At 41.2% G+C, this 16,284-nt stretch overlaps 1 protein-coding gene across 4 annotated transcripts in view; it reads left to right on the forward strand.

Moving 5' to 3' along the window:
• Window positions 1-16,284, forward strand: part of Cpq (carboxypeptidase Q) — a 387,604-nt gene that overhangs the window by 352,000 nt on the left and 19,320 nt on the right. The gene's annotated exons all lie outside the window — the stretch shown is intronic.

Genomic DNA, 16,284 nt, shown 5'->3' on the forward strand with positions numbered 1-16,284 from the left:
ACAGCCTTTCATTCCTTGGCTTTATAGAAAAGAATTCTCTAAAAGCTCTGGAAGGGGCCAGGAGTTTGGCCTAGTGGTAGAGTGCTTGCCTAGCATGCATGAAGACCTGGGTTTGATTCCTCAGTACCACATACATAGAAAAAGCTAGAAGTGGTGCTGTGGCTCAAGAGGTAGAGCTCTAGCCTTGAGAAAAGTCCAAGGACAGTGCTCAGGCCCTAAGTTCAGTCCCCATGACTGGAAAAAAAAAGCTATGGCAGAACTTTGCTGACTACAGTAAAAGGAAGAAGAGCTTATAGTCACTCATTACCCTCTTGGTTGTTCTTTACGGAGTCAAAGAGAGGATCAGGAAACATCAAATTGACATATGCTATGAATTTGGACCACTCCTAGTTGGAACTTTTCTAGCCACCCCCACTTCTGTGGGCTTTTGAATGATAGTTTTCTAACTCAGGAGAAGATAGAGCTCCACTGAGGCTTCCTATTTGAAAATAGTATGGTGCCTGTCTCCAAGAGGTTGTTGGTTCTCTTTTCTTAGACTACAGTGTTGTACTGTTCCTGCTCAGAAAGAAACTCAGTGAATGGAACCCTTCTCAGAAGATGGTAAATATGTTTAGAGCCACTGGCTCACCCTTGCAATCCTAGCTACTCAGAAGGCTGAGATTTGAGGATCACACTTCAAAGCCAGCTCCAGCAGCAAAGTCCATATGACTCTTATCACCATAAACTACTCAGAAAAAGCCAGAAATGGCACTGTGGCTCCAGTGGTAGAGTGCTAGCTCTGAGCAAAAGTTCAGGGACACTGCCCAGGTCCTTAGTTCAAGTCCCAGGACCAGCAAGAAAAGAAGAAGAAAAAAAAGATGAATTTTGATGTGTATGGCCATTGTGATGCTTTTGCTGGTTAATTGGAGATACGAGTTTCACAGACTTTCCTACCCAGGCTGACTTTGAACTACAATCCTCCTGAGTAGCTAGGGTTACAGATGTGAGCCACTAGCTTCCAGCTCCTTTGTTACTTTTTAAATAAAATGGGTGAAGACTTGACTGCTGGTCTTAGACAACAGTCCAAGAGCTCAGAAGTAGCCACCTCTGACATAGCTTCTTGACCAAAATGTGTGCCTTAGAATCCCATCTTTTACTTTATAAATACAAAAATAATCACTTTTTGTAAATACTTGGATTGTTAATTTTTGATGCTTGGCAAATGGAAAGCAATTTACAAGCATATGTAAATATACATATTTTCTAGTCCTACTTGCTATTAGGAATAAGAGGCCTCAAAGACCCTGTAACAAAATTAAATTAATGAGTATAAGCAATGTTGTGAGCTATTTTGACATGCACACTAAATTCCATAATGGCCTGAGGTTACTTAGGAGTGAGTGCATATCTGTGCACATATGTATATGTATGTATATATACATATATCTATATAATTAAATTTAGAGAACACTTCTGTGGGAGAGATTGACTTAGGCCTATTAAAACTAAGTTCAATACAACAAAGCAACCAGGTATTTTTCAAAAAGAAGTCCCTCCTGCTTCTTCACTGAGCATTTCCTATCCAATGTAGGAGGATGAGGGGTTTTATTTTAGTAAGCTCAACTCCACCACTTATCTTTTTGGTAAAAAATGATCAAAATGTATTTCTGGGTATTCCCCCTAGTATTAAATCCTCACCACACCTGAAATGTTGTCAGAGATACTCTAGTGTCCTCAAGGAAAAGATCAAAGACAAGAAAAATTTATTAATGAGCACAGTAATTCAACATCTTTTAAAAGATTCATTCCCAAGTGTAGCATTATAGGCACATCACTGAGAAACTGACGTTTCGAATCTTGCTTTAGCAAAAATACACAGGAAACCAGTCCCTAGCCAGTTCTTCCCTATAATTCCTTCATAAGTTTCCTCCTAGAAAAGTACCTTACTGAACAGTAATGCAGATTTCCTAGAATTACATGATTATAAGAGAATAGAGTGAGCTAGGGTTTCAACTCTGTTTACTTATCTAGTCCCCATGATATCAGCTGGCATGTACCTATACTGCCAAGACAACCAGTTTATTGATTCAGTGATAAACTGTGCAGCAGTGAAATTGTATTGTTCCTCCACAGACACAGAAAACACAAACATGATTTTTGTTGTCAGGGAGCCTGAAATCTAGGCATGAACACTGGAAATGTGAACCAACTGGAAATAGTTTCCAGGAGAGGCAGCCTATTCACTGTGAATCCCTAGGGCCTTCAGTGGTGCCTGCAGGTAGAGTCCTAAAGAATTATTTATTATGTGAATGGAAATCACATAGCACAGAGCAATATATCAGCTAGTATTGAAACGATACAAGTAGAAAGGTTCGGCAATAATAATGAAGTCTGGTGAAGATGGTACAGTAGACGAGAATCATGAAGCGTTATAGAGGAGTGGCCAGATCAAATGAGGAGATAAGAGAGAGAAGTCGTGGAGGCAAGAGAGCAGTGGGGAGATGGGGCCTCAATGGCCAGAGTGGTCACAGATGTTACAGAAGGGAGCCAGCTAGACATGCCATCTCAGCTTGTGTTCTAGTCTGTCTTTTATTCAATAACTCAGTAAAAACAAATACTTCTTTTGGCCCCATTTAATATTCATAATTTGGGAATAAGATCTAAACTTAAAGAACTGTTTTAAAGGTACTACTGTTATTGTTATCATTCGTGTTATTAGTGTTGGCAGGCATGTTCTGGGTGGTCTTTTAATTCAGATGGATTTTTTTTTAGAAGAGGAAATGGTTTTTAGAATGGCCTCCAGTATGTGGAACGTAGGGTAAAAGTAGGACTAAAATTAAATATAGTTGCCAAAACAGAACAAGAAAATCACTTTGAGATTCCTAAATAAATATTAGAAATTTTTTTACTGTAAAATTTTGTTTGATTAACTCAAATTATTATGTCTGAATATACTCATGTCACAAGTTATTATGTGGGAAATAAAAACCTACTCATTCATAGAGTCAGCAAGAAACTTCATTAGAGAAAAAAAAAACCTCAACCACGTATGTCCTGTTAGGAAATATGACAGATTTCTTGTTAATGATTCTTGGCATGAACAACATTCTTCATCTTCAAAGAAATTGACAAATACTGATTTAAACTTCTTTTCAAATATATTCTCAAATAGAAGTCATATGTCAGAGTATTTCTAAAAACATTAAGATTTGCTAGTTGTTACATTAAAGAAATTCTTGAAGAGGGCTGGGAGCGTAGCCTAGTGGTAAAATGCCCACCTAGCATGCACAAAGCCCTGGGTTCAATTCCTCAGTACCACATACACAGAAAAAAGCCAGAAGTGGTTCTGTGGCTCAAGTGGCAGAGCACTAGCCTTGAGCAAAAATGTGTCCAAAGAGAGTTCCCAGGGTGAATTTGGTGACTGTCCTGAACACAGTTAACCAAAGTGTGTGGACAGACCCAGCAACTCCACAACTCCCTTCCTTTGGATCCAAAACAGCCATTTCCTGAATCTTAATTTATATAGTATGCCTCGCTGATACAGAGCTTCAGGGAGCCAATGCCAATAGATCAGAGTTGCTATGAGAAAAATAAAGCCTACCTACTGTCCTAAAAGGGTGGCTCTCCCCCTTGCAAACAAATATCCTATCACTGTTAATGACCTGCAAATGTACATGTGTAATTGAATAATACCACATATACACTTACATGAATACCACTTACATGAAAATACTATCAGAGTTTTCCTTTTCCCACATTACTCTCTTCATCCATTTGACCCTTGATTATTCATTTGACTGATGAATAATTCTCTATTTATAGTTTATTCAGTATCTGATGCTAAATAGATACTTGCTGTCTGGAAAATCTGACAGGATGCTATTGCCAGGGAGATAAGGTCCAGTCATGGGAGCTAATCAAACCTTGCTCTCCTTGAAAATCAATGTGAACTCGAGCTGCTTGGTTTTTAGGAATGGAAATGTACACAAACTGGAGAAAAAAGAAAGGGGATATATATTTTTTTCTGAATTTGCAACACCACTTGTAATTTCAAAGAAAACTTTTATAGAAGCTGGAAGCTAAGAACTTAAAAATCCAAAACCACTCAGTACTATTAACTCCATCCAACCATCTCTCTTTGGGCTAAGCTACCCTTTTTCAGAAAATTTGAGGAAAGTGATTCTATGATAGGAAAAGACTGAGTTCAGGAGCAACTTACAGTCAACAAAGACTTCTTTCTCTGCCATGGAATTGAACAGGGCTGGGTTTTATTGGTTTTTTGGTTTTTGTTTTGTTTTGTTTGGTCATGGGGCTTGAACTCTGGGCCTCAGTGCTGTCCCTGAGCTCTTCAGCTCAAGGCTACTGCCCTACCATTTGAACTACAGCAATCCTGGTTTTCTGATGGTTAATTGGAAATAAGAGTCACAGACTTCTATGCCGCAGATGGCTTTGAACCATGATCCTCAGATCTCAACCTTTTGTGTAGCTAGGATTATGGGCGTGAACCCTGAGCAACTAGCAAACAGGGCTGTTTTGCAGGGTTGATAACAAATGTCATCCTACTTTCCTCCTTTTTCTGGAAATTTCAAAAGTCCAGACTTAGTGTTTTATGAACATAGTTTAGGGGGCCCTTAAGTCCTAAATTTGTCCATTAGTTGTGTGATTTAAAGATATGTCCTCACATCTCTAATTCTCAGTCTCATCTGTTAAACATGATTAAAAATAGCCCCTCCAGGGGTTGTAGGCATGGCTCAGTTGGTAGAGTGCTAGCCAGTGAGCAAAAACAGCAGGTATTGAGCTAAAGTCCAGGTCTTGGACAGAAAAAAAATGAAAAGCATCCTTCCAAAATACTATGAAGAATAAAAAGAATTTTATATTTCACTTCCAAAATATCATTCATAGCCAGGTACCAATATAGATACATATATAGAGACATATATGTATGAATATAGGCATATATATGAAGCTGTATGTAAATACACATATATAGACATATATTTCACTATTTCACTATTTGTCAGACATCCACTCTATAACTATTTACTTTCCTAAATGATGCATTTCCTCCCTCTCCTTCCCTCCTTCTCTCTCTCTCTCTCTCTCTCTCTCTCTCTCTCTCTCTCTCTCTCTCTCTCTCTCTCTCTCTCTCCTACTAGTACTAGGGCTTGAACTCAGTGCCTTGCACATTTGCTCAGCCTTCTTGTTTACGACTGGCACTCTACCCACTTGAGCCATGCCCTAAGACTCTAAATGAAATTTTCATTCTGTAAAAATCAGGTAGTTTTCCACAGCAAATAGGAAACTGCTGGACTGCCTGCTGCAGTCCATCACACATTACAGTCTGTGACCCCACACTCTCCTTTGCTAAATGCTGAGATGTATCCTCCTCTTCCTCCCTGTCAGGAGGACACAGCACCTTATAGATTTATAATAGCATCCTTTGCAAGGTCTTAACTGTGGGAAGGGTCAGCTCTGAATTCTGAATTCTGACAAAGCCAGGTCCTCGACTACTTACAACATGCTCTGTAAATAGATTCTTTGCCTGGATTTTTGGATCCTCCTCCTCCTTCTTCCTTTGTGCTGGTCTTGGGGCTTGGACACAGAGCCTAGGCACAGTCCATCAGCTTTTATGCTCAAGGCTGATGCTCTACCATTTTGAGACACAACTCCATTTCTGGTCTTTTTTTAATTAAAAGATTTTATTAACACAGATTTTTTACATCATATTTCAAATGTCAAGTTTAACGCACAAGTATTCAAGAATGGAATCTTGACATGCAATCACGGGTCTTTTGGAGGTTAATTGTAGATAAGAGTCTCATGGACTTTCCTACCTGAGCTGGCTTCGAGTCACAATCCCCAAATCTCAGCCATTTGAGTAGCTAGGATTTTAGGCATGAGCTATTTATCAGTGCCTAGCTTTAAAAAAAAAATAAGACATACTAAATTGGCTGATTAGTAAAATGCTCTCAATGTTATTAGTTTTGATAATCACTAAAGCTAGGTAGCCACCACCCAGATCAAAATATAACATCTCCAACACCAGAGAAATCACCATTCTACTTTCCATTCATTTCCCCAGTCTTGTCCAGTGACAGCAGTGCTCTGATGTGTGAAGCCAGGGATTGGGTCTTCCGTGCCTGACTGATACAGATGCCATCAGTCGCGTGCAGGGCGCTGCACTGAATTTCTTCAGCACAATGTTTCCCATGGAGCTGCAGTTGCCATAGTTTATTCCTTTTGATCATTGAGTGCTATTACATTATCCTCACATACTGAGATTTGCTTATCCGTTTCCCTTGTAGACAGACCACTCTTTTTCTCAGTTGTTGACATTTACACGTAAAGATGGTGTGTATATTCAGATTCAAGTTTCTGTGTGTGTGTGTGTGTGTGTGTGTGTGTGTGTGTGTGTGTGTGTGTGTGTGTGTTGTGGACACATATTTTATTCCTATCTTGGGAAAATATGTAGGAGTGAAAGCACTGAATCACAGGGCAGATGCATGTCTGATCCTCAGAAACAGCCAAGGAGTTTTACCTTCTTTTTGGCCCCTTCCAGCAGCATGCTAGACTTCCTGTTTCTCCACATCCATCACATATGCGTATGTCCTTCATGCTTCCCTTTGCTACTGTGACGATGTTCTCTTAAGGTTTCTTAGCTCTCATGTTGTCTCTGGTTGAGGTTCTGAAGGGCTGCAGTGGGTCCCAGTCATGGTTGCACATACATGCCATGGATTTTTCTCCCTCTAAATCTGCACAGAGAAGACTGCAGTGGAACTCAGGGTAGCCACCCACCGCTGCAGAAATCTCTACAGACAACAGAGTGGACCAAGGAAATCAATAGGATCAGACTCACCCTGCAGTGTGTTGCAGCATTGCAGCTGGGACACTGGGCTCCTGTGGCCATTTGTTACAGTCTTCAGGAAAGGCTTTTTATCAGATTCATAGTGGCAAGTGATACAAATTATTGGATTTCTTTGCCAACATAAAAAATAGATATTCGCAGCCTTTTGAAGCTGAGTAAATGAGCCATTGATCTTACCTGTGGAATACTGCAGGATATTTCTGTCCGGTCTTAACTTCCAATAGTCTATGACTAGAGCCAGCCACCCCACCACTACTTACCATTCCCTGTGGGTATCTTGTCTGTATTCTTTCCTCTGCTTTTTCCTCAGTGTGAATGGATTGTGGAATGTCCCCCTAAACACTAAATGGATGACACTTTTCCAGGATGCTTCACGCACCACTAACTGTTCTCTTACATATGATTGTAAACCTCAATCCTGGCTTCTAGATTCTAGATCAATAAAGTCATCCAGGCCATAAGAGAGCTACCTCAATGACAAGTGTACCTGAAATGCCTATATGGCCTTGTTTCAGAAGGCCAGCTGCTGTGCAGGTTCTCTTTTCCTGTCCCTTGTTCACGGTGAGCAGTGAGCCCCCTCCTCCAACCTCCAGCAATTACTGTCGGCCTCCTGCCACCATCTTAAAGTGACCAGTTGCCTCGGACCATACTTACACATGCCTTGGGTCCCCTGGGCATGTCTGAGGCTCGGGAGGCACTGCCTCCTGCTACCAATATAGGCTTCTCATGTCCACATGAAAATGCTTTTAAAGCAGAAAACATCAGCTTAAGTTGGGCAAATATGTTGAATGGGTCTTGTTTTTTGGTTTTCTCCCACTCTCCAAACACTCCTGTGCCTAGGTGTCCTGTCGTTGTACTCTGGGCAGATAGTCTGGATATCTTCTGAAAAACAGATATCATCAGAAAGCAGTCATATCTTTCAACTCTCATGGTCCATGCTGGTCTTCAGGAGATCTTTCATCTTTAACCCTGGAAAATGAGAGCCAAAATCTAAGAATGGCCACTTTGCCTGCCTTCTCCTGCCCTTCTGAGAATTATACTCTACCCTCCCATCTCCATTTCCTATAACATGGGTTTATTTATTAAGGGATATTTAACACTTGTTTTTCTTTGCTGGATGCTTTAATAGGAGCTTGAAGCCCAGCAACAGTTGCAGTAGAGTCAGAGCTTCCTTCTAGGCTTAGAGTCTACTAAGAGATATGGACACACAAAAAGGCAATTCTAAAACATGCCCTGACTGCCATCTCAGTAACAGAACAATGACTGTGGGCTCAGAACATGAGTCCAAACTTAGGAGGGCTAAAACGTACTCAAAGAAGAGCTAGCCTGTAAGAGAGTAAAAGTTTCTTGGAGTTAGCAAAAAGACGTGGTGGAATAGACTCACCCAGAAGACCTAGGTGGAGACACTAGAAGCTGTGAGAAGGAGAAGAAAGAAGTTCCATGTAGCTAGAAAGTAAATACAAATGAGGTGGGGACAAAACTGGAATGAGAAGCCAAGATGTAGATGGTCATTGACTTCTGATATTTCAAACCTACAGTGGTGTGGAAATGAGACCCATATTCAGTAGACAAGTAGACATCAAATTCTAATGTCTTTCCACTTTGATATTCTTCTCTCCCCCATCCTTACCACCTCCTTTCTGCAGTGGGCAGGAGCCATAGCTCCAGATCAGCCATACTATCACAGGGTCAAACAAGACACACAATACAGCGTTATTCGGCTATGACGTTTATTAGGTTTAATGTATTCAGCATATTGTCCTCATATGATATTCCCACTTTACAGTGAGTTTCTCTGGACATAATCCCATCATAAATCAAGAAGCATTTGTATTTCTATAATGAGCCTTTTATGAAAGCTCTGGGAAGTAGGGACTTACAGTAAAGAGTTGCTATTTGAAAAGCCTAAGTGGAGGGATGAGGGGGGTCACTGCCCTTTTGTGTTGGCAGAAGTATTGGCAGTATGCTGTAGGGAGCTGAGCTAGAACCAGTAGATAGGCCAGACATGAACTGGCAATAGCCATGAGGAACTGGGGGCTCACACGTGTAATCCTAGCTACTCAGGAGACGGAGATCTGAGGATCGTGGTCAAAGCCAACCCGAGCAGGAAAGTCTGAGATGCTAATCTCCAACTAACCACCAAAAAGCCAGAAATAAAGCCAGGGCTCATGTGGTAGAGTACTAGCCTTAAGCAAAGAAGCTTAGAGAACAGCACCCAGGCCCTAAATTCAAGCCCCAAGACATACTCAGAAAAAGACATGGCAGTAACCTCAGCGATGATGTGCCAGTGTAGACTGGGGAGATGGGGTGAACCAGCAGTGCCACAGAAGAGGCTAGGGCAGAAGGTAAATCACAGCTCTCAGATTCCGTCCTGGGGATGTGACAAGCTGCTTAAAGTCATCCCTCAGGCAGTTGACACGTAAGTGGGACCTCAGGCAAGGACTGTGCCAGTGGGGTCATGAGTCATCAGGACTTTGATAATAAATACTGGCCCAAGAGTAGCTCAGAGACCCTGGGTGAAAAGGCAGGCCTAAGGACACTGAGGAATGAACAGATGATGAGAAGCCCATAGAGAAAACTGACAAGGAACAGCTAGGAAGAGGAGCAGCCCAGAGAAGCAATCCTGACAGGGGATAATGGAGGAACCTTCAAGAAAGACAAGTGGTCAAGCTTGTCCAGTCCCAGAAAAATAATTATACTCAGAAAAGTAAGATGGGTAAGTGCAATTTCAGGGAAACAGTGAGAGTGAAGTAGGTTAAAAGAAAGTGGGAGATTAAGAGACAGAGGCAGCAGATAAGGAAACAGGAGGCTTATAAGAATAGAACTAGTGAGGAGGATAGAGTAAATGAATGGGTTTTTGGTAAAGATGGGAGCAACATGGAAGGTTCTTGATGCACTGAAGGTTCTTCTTGTTTTAGAAGTAAAGGATGAGTGAAAGAAATCTGGCCAAAAGAAACAATAGGATGCAAAGTAAATAATGAGAATATATAATGAAGTAGTTTACTTAACTGATGATTTAGTAACAAACCTCTATGCAATGGGCTGAAGCCCTAATTTCACAGATAGATATGAGAGTCAGGCTCTGTGTGATAAAGGCAACATAGTGATCAGATTCTAAAGCCAATCCCTGTGGTCCATTCCCAGCCAAGGAGGAAAGCTAAGGATTGTCACAGACCTCCCAGCCCAGGCACTGGAATTGTGTAATTGTAGTGGTGGAGATTGAATGGTCTTTGTCAGATAGTCGATGTGCTGTTGGAGTTGAAATCCCAGGAGATGAAGGATACATCCCAAAGTAGTTGGTGCATGAGAGTGATCTGTAAGTGCTAGGTTTGTTTTTTGTTTTTGTTTTTCTTTTTTTTATGGAAGATACCACAACTGTTATGGAAATGGAGGAGAATGGAAAGGGAATAGGCTGGATTCGATAGTCAACAGGTGAGGACTGCTTATTACCAGGGAGGGACACGGACCTACCTGTGGGATTGGAGGTTGGACTGGATTTTGGGGTGTGCTTAGATAGGACTTAACAAGTAAGCAGAAAACTGAAAATAGGCTCTGGTCCCTTGGGGGCCCTGGGTGGTGTCCTTGGCCAGGCACGGGGTGGGATGCTCTGTCTAGGGTGATGAGGACTTTCAGCCAGGCCTAACTTGGAATAACCTGCCTGTTGACAGGCATGTGGTCAGACCTACTCCTGTGCATCTGGGGTCCTGCCTGGCCTGGGGGAAGAAGGCAGGAGTCAGTCCTTCATATTCCATCTTTAATACATGAAAAGACTGGGCCAAGTGAGGAGGGGAAAATCCTTCCACAACATCATGGGGCAGGAGGGGCAGGAGACCAAATACAATTTGTATTCAGCTGACGGTGGACTTTTGAGCAGATGTCTGAGTTTAGACTATTTTCATATCTTCCTGAGCCTTTTTGTTCATCTGTGAAAGAAATTCTGATCTTCGCGGGATCGATATGATAGGGAGCCTATTGAGGCAAGATGGAGAAGTACCTAGCACCCAGTGATACTTAAAAGTATTTCACTTCCCTTCTCTGGCTCCCTATTTTGACTCCTTGGTAACCACTGTATTCTCAAAGATCCAATATATTTCTCCACATCAAGTCAATAGATCTGTCACCCTTTATCCTATTGCATGAAACTCACTGCGTAGAAGTCATGCTGTTACCTACCCTTTCATACCTCTCCTGCCTGGTCAGACTCCAAGAGTTTGGTGCAACTACCACGAAGGTATTTCTTCCAGCAGGCTGCATTGAAATAATGCATTCCATTCTCAAAGGGAATCTAAGCAGGCATTTCCTTTTCTCTGGTGGAACATTCTACAGTCTCCTTTAAGCACAATGCCCTCATTTTGTTTCTATTCTCTGACCTGCCTCTTCTCCTACCTCTCAGCCTCCTAAACCTCATCTTGTTTCCCTGTATTGTTTGTTTAATGGGCAGTTTAATGAGTGTAGCATTTCCATTTTGAAATGCACAGAGCACAAGGCAGAAATTGGATTTCTTCCTGGGCATTTTCCATCTGCAGTACTGGTTTACAGCTTTCTCCTTTTCTTTTCTATTCTGCAACACAACAGAAATTTGCTCAACAACAACAACAACAACAAAAAGGTGGAAGGAGAGGCAATCTGCCTCCTTATTGTTGCAAGAAGAGCTTAGCATCCTGCTCACTAGGAAAGACCAAGTGCTCTAAACGTAACCCCAGTGTCTTTTCTGTTTGCACAGAGCCCAGGGCCCTGACTACACAGTGCATGACAGAATCTAATTACCAAGATAATTATTGTTACCTGCACTGCCCAACTGTTGTGTTTTGTAATCAAAAGCTATATCGGCAGGTGTGAGTCTGAGCCTGCTGAAAGCTCAGGGAAGCTATTGAAGGTTTATCAACCTGAAGCAATTCCATTTCTAGTTAGTGGGACTGTGTTGCTCAGATTTTTTGTTAACAGGATGTTTCGGGATCTGTAGACCGCAGATGCACTTTAGCCAACACATGCCCATTGTTGTCCCAGGAGGAATACCCTCAGCTAACTCACTTACTCCTGTTGTTGGGCTCTGTGGCAATTTCAAAAAAACTCCCTGCCACATTTTTAATTTGCCCTCCAAATAGTTGATCGGTACCTGACTTAGGCAGCCTTCATCTAACATTCAGTGCAGGATAAATGGATTCTCTGTGGGCACAGATGGGCTGCACATTATTGGTGGGGATGGTATGAACTACACTGGGTGGAGGTATGTGTTCCTACCTTGCCACCTGCTTTCTATTCATTCTGGAATATGTACAGAGTGACACATTGGCTTCCTGTTCATCTCAGCCAGTGCTAGTTCATTTTATGTCTTCTTTGCTGTAGCTGGCGAAGGAAATGGAATTTCTACTTTCAAGATCAGCTTTTATTAAAAAATAAAACATGGGGCCAGGAGTTTGACCTAGTGGTAGAGTGCTTGCCTAGCATGCATGAAGACCCGGGCTCGATTCCACGATACCACGCACATAGAAAAAAGCCAGAAGTAGTGCTATGGCTCAAGTAGTAGAGCTCTAGCCTTGAGAAAGTCCAAGGACAGTGCTCAGGTCCTGAGCTCAAGCCCAGAACTGGCCAAAAATAAATGACTGCAATTGACTTTTAAAGAATTGTCAAATGGAAAACAAACCACAAGTTGTAAGAGAAGAATAATTAGTAAAGACAACACTAAAAAGAGTCAGAATAACAAAAGGCAATAGGTAGTATTGACAGGAGGTATGTAGAAAGAGAGGGGATCGAAGGCCAAAGGGGAGGGGCAGGAAGGCAGAGAACAGGGAGCAGCAGCAAAGAAGAGAGACTGAGAAAGAAATGAAATGGATTTGGATAATGGGCTCTAAAAACCAACATAGAAAAGATGAAGCCAACATAAAAAATGGTTGAGGAAAAAGTCAGCTATGTGCAGGTCAGAAGAGTTGGGGTTTTTCTGTGGCCTGGGAGGGAGTGAAGAGGAACTAGATGTTTCCCTGGAGAAGCTGGATGTCTGAATTCCTTCACACAGTCTGACAGTCAGGGAAAGCAGCCCTGAAGATGCTAATTCAGGCTCTGAAGAAAGAGCCAGCCAGACTCATTACTGAGTTTGGCCAGCCAGCCAGTAATGGCAACAGAATTCACCGATGCATATTTGAGCTGATTTTTTTCCTAACTAAGGTCTTAAATAAACAGTCACCAGCTGTAACTGAGAGCATTTCTGTAGGAAAAAATTTAAAGCCTTCCTATTGCTTTTTCCAGAGTGTTCAGTCATTTGTGGTTCTTAGTGCTAATATGTTAGGGACTGTTCCATTGGTAGACTGTGTGACTCCTTCTAGTGTTTACTTTTAACCTTCTGCTGGCAGGTGGAGCGGGAATGACCCATGATAGAAATAAAATCCCTTGACAGGAACATTGGCTCCCTCCGTAACAAAGGAACTCTCAAAGGTTATAAATTATATTGGAATCAACAGAAACTGCTTAGCCTAAAGTTGAGAAATCACAAGCAGGTCTTGGTCACCCCAAATGTATACAAGCAACTCTCATAGAGTTACCACTTGGCTTATAGCTTCCTTCCAGCATATGGAAACATGGCACCACCTCTTACACTTGCTGCAGATCCTGGGCTGGTCACAAGGGACTCTGCTGAGCCCAGGACTTGGGGATTTCCAGAGCAGCTTGTAGATGTCCTGTGTCAATCACTAACTTCGACTGAAACCTTCCTTCACACTTTTTGTCAAACATTTCTTAGATTAAGTGATAGATTTTCAACAGTGACTGAAAAATGAACTATTAGTTTTTGAGATATTCAGATTGATGTGTATTTGTCTTAGAGCTGTTTTATATTTTTTCTTAGGGGTGGAGGTGGTGGATGGGTGAGAGTGGAATTGAGTCTTAAACTTAGGGCCTTACGCTTTCTAGGCTTGAGCCATGCCTCCAGCACTTTTTAAGCTATTTTTTCACGTAGCATCTTAAATTTTTACCAAACCATCCTCAGACTGATATCCTCCCTATGTACTTGGGCTAGCAGATATGTCATATCTACACTCAGATAATTGGTTAAGAATGGGTCCTTGCTGATATTTTCCCAAAAGGGACTTCTTTGAACCATGATCCTCGTGAGTAGCTACGATTACAGGTGTGACCCATCATAATATGGCAATAAACCAGCCTTCGGATGGTTTTTGTTTGTTTCTTTGTTGTTTTTATGTTAGATGTAGGGCTTGAGCTATGATCCTGGGTGCTGTCCCTGAGCTCTTCAGCTCAAGGCTAATGCTCTACCACTTGACTCAGAGCACCACTTCCAGTTTTCTGGTCATCAAGTGGAGTTTCACGGACTTTGGTATCTAGGCTGGATCTGAACCGCAATCCTAAGATCTCAGTCTCCTGAGCAGCTAGGATTACAGGTGTGAGCCACCAGGACCCAACTTGGGATGATTTTTATAGTTTTCTTTGGTCTTCAATATATAGTTAGTTCTGGTTTTTCACAATCAGGCTGTCCCTTGAGTGATGCTAGAAGCTGAACAGCCGACTCTTCCTCAACTCCACAGTTTCTGTTGCAGAGAAGGAACATCCTGGCAGAGGCAGTGTGTTATGGGCGTAGTGGTCAATTTACTCAATAAATATTTATCCATTCTTGAAGGTAACTAAGACATTCCATTTTTCCTAGGACATTTCCAGCTTTAGTCCTCAGCATTGCATATTTCAAGCAACATCTCAGTCACAAGCACACCAGTAGCATTTCTAGTCCTGTCCTTTATCTTGTTCTGTAGATTTAGAAGTCTCTAGAGATGAGGAAGTCCATATACACACACTTAAAGTGCTGAGTAGCATCCAGAAGTCACCACTATATCAGCTTATTTTCCTTGCGATTCACAAACTCCTTGGATTGGAGGAGATGATAAACTATAAAGATGTTGTCTTTATACTACATTAAAGAATAAAGTTAAACAAAAAGTACTGCAATATTACAATAAGAATTTGGCAATCTAGACTGGAATATAAAAGTTAGATAATTCAAGGGACTAGGACATGTGTTTAGCATGTGCAAAGCCTTAAACTCAGTCCTTAGCAGTAATGATAGATGATGGATAGTTAGATATTTTAGACAGTCAAAAAGATGAAATGAATAAAAGCAATTTATTTTGTATTTTGATTCTTTATGTACACTGAAAATATTATTAATAAAATGGTATCACTTTAGGTTAAAGAATGAACTACAACAGACATACTACTTTCTATCCAGTTCCACAATTTGTGTTTCTAGAAAATCTTCACACTATTGTGAAGGCTTAGCAACAGATGGTAGATCTAATTCTGGCTCAGTTGTGGAGACTCCAGGCAGGTCCTGAAGCTCCTCATTGCTAGAATTTCCTTACGTGAGAATGAAAGCTTTCCCGTGAAGCTGCCAGCAAAGAGAAAATGGAAGGCAGGGGACTCATGCTGAACTTTTGATACTTCCTTTGTCACCATGTGGCCTTGGACAATGACTTAGTCTATTTCCTCCTATGTAAAATGAAAAGTCATTTACAGCCTACATAGCTGGATTCTTAACTAGAGCAAATGACAACGTAGGAATCACCTACAAGTGTCACATTCTGATGTCATGTAATTGGCCCCTTACAGATTAAAGGAGAATTTAGCACAGATCATGATTTAGTAGTAAAGCTTGTGAACTATGGAATATGGGTCATATCTGGCCCATTGCCTAATTATGCAAAACAAAGATGTATATTGTATGTAGAGGAGCATAAATAAATGAATATTATATACGTATCATATATTATCTTACCACAACCAACCATGCTTACCTATTAACTTATTGTCCACTATTGCTTTCTTGCTATAAAGGCAAGGATGAGTATTTGCCTAGTGACAGAGCTTGTATGGCCCTGCAAACCTAAAATAGTTAGCCTCTGGTCTTTTATAAAAATATTTTGCTGACCCCTGCCTAACAGAATTGTTGCTGTTGCAAGACTGGTATCCCATGACCAAGATTCCCCTTAGGTCCTCTGTTACTACTTGATCTCAAGCAAATTATTTACTCTCTCTAATTCTTTCTCATACTGTAAAAAGAAGGGACTACAAATAGCATCCCTTCTTCCTTCACAGAAATTGTGTGAAGATAGATAAAATAAGCCAAAAAACATTGTTCTTTTCTAGAGGAAAGATTACTGAAATTCAAAGTATTATTCATAAGGAAGATGCTGCAGGATGACTCTGAAATGATGACTGATGTGTTATTGTCTGATATGAATTATCTCATGCATGCCAGTGGGGGATTACTTAGACCAGTGATAGCATACAGAACTCTGTACCACAGTGCTGCATCAAAAGCCAAAATGCTGCCAAGGAATCTAATTTAATCACAGTATCCAGTGAGGAGTGTGAGTTTTAATTGCTTCTTTATCCCTTTAGTCTCTGAAGAGTGTCATTAAACATTTACAAGACATGAACTT

This window comes from Megascapheus bottae, chromosome 9 (assembly GCF_031878675.1).
Source record: "Megascapheus bottae isolate mThoBot1 chromosome 9, mThoBot2.hap1, whole genome shotgun sequence".
NCBI classification, from domain to species: domain Eukaryota; kingdom Metazoa; phylum Chordata; class Mammalia; order Rodentia; family Geomyidae; genus Megascapheus; species Megascapheus bottae.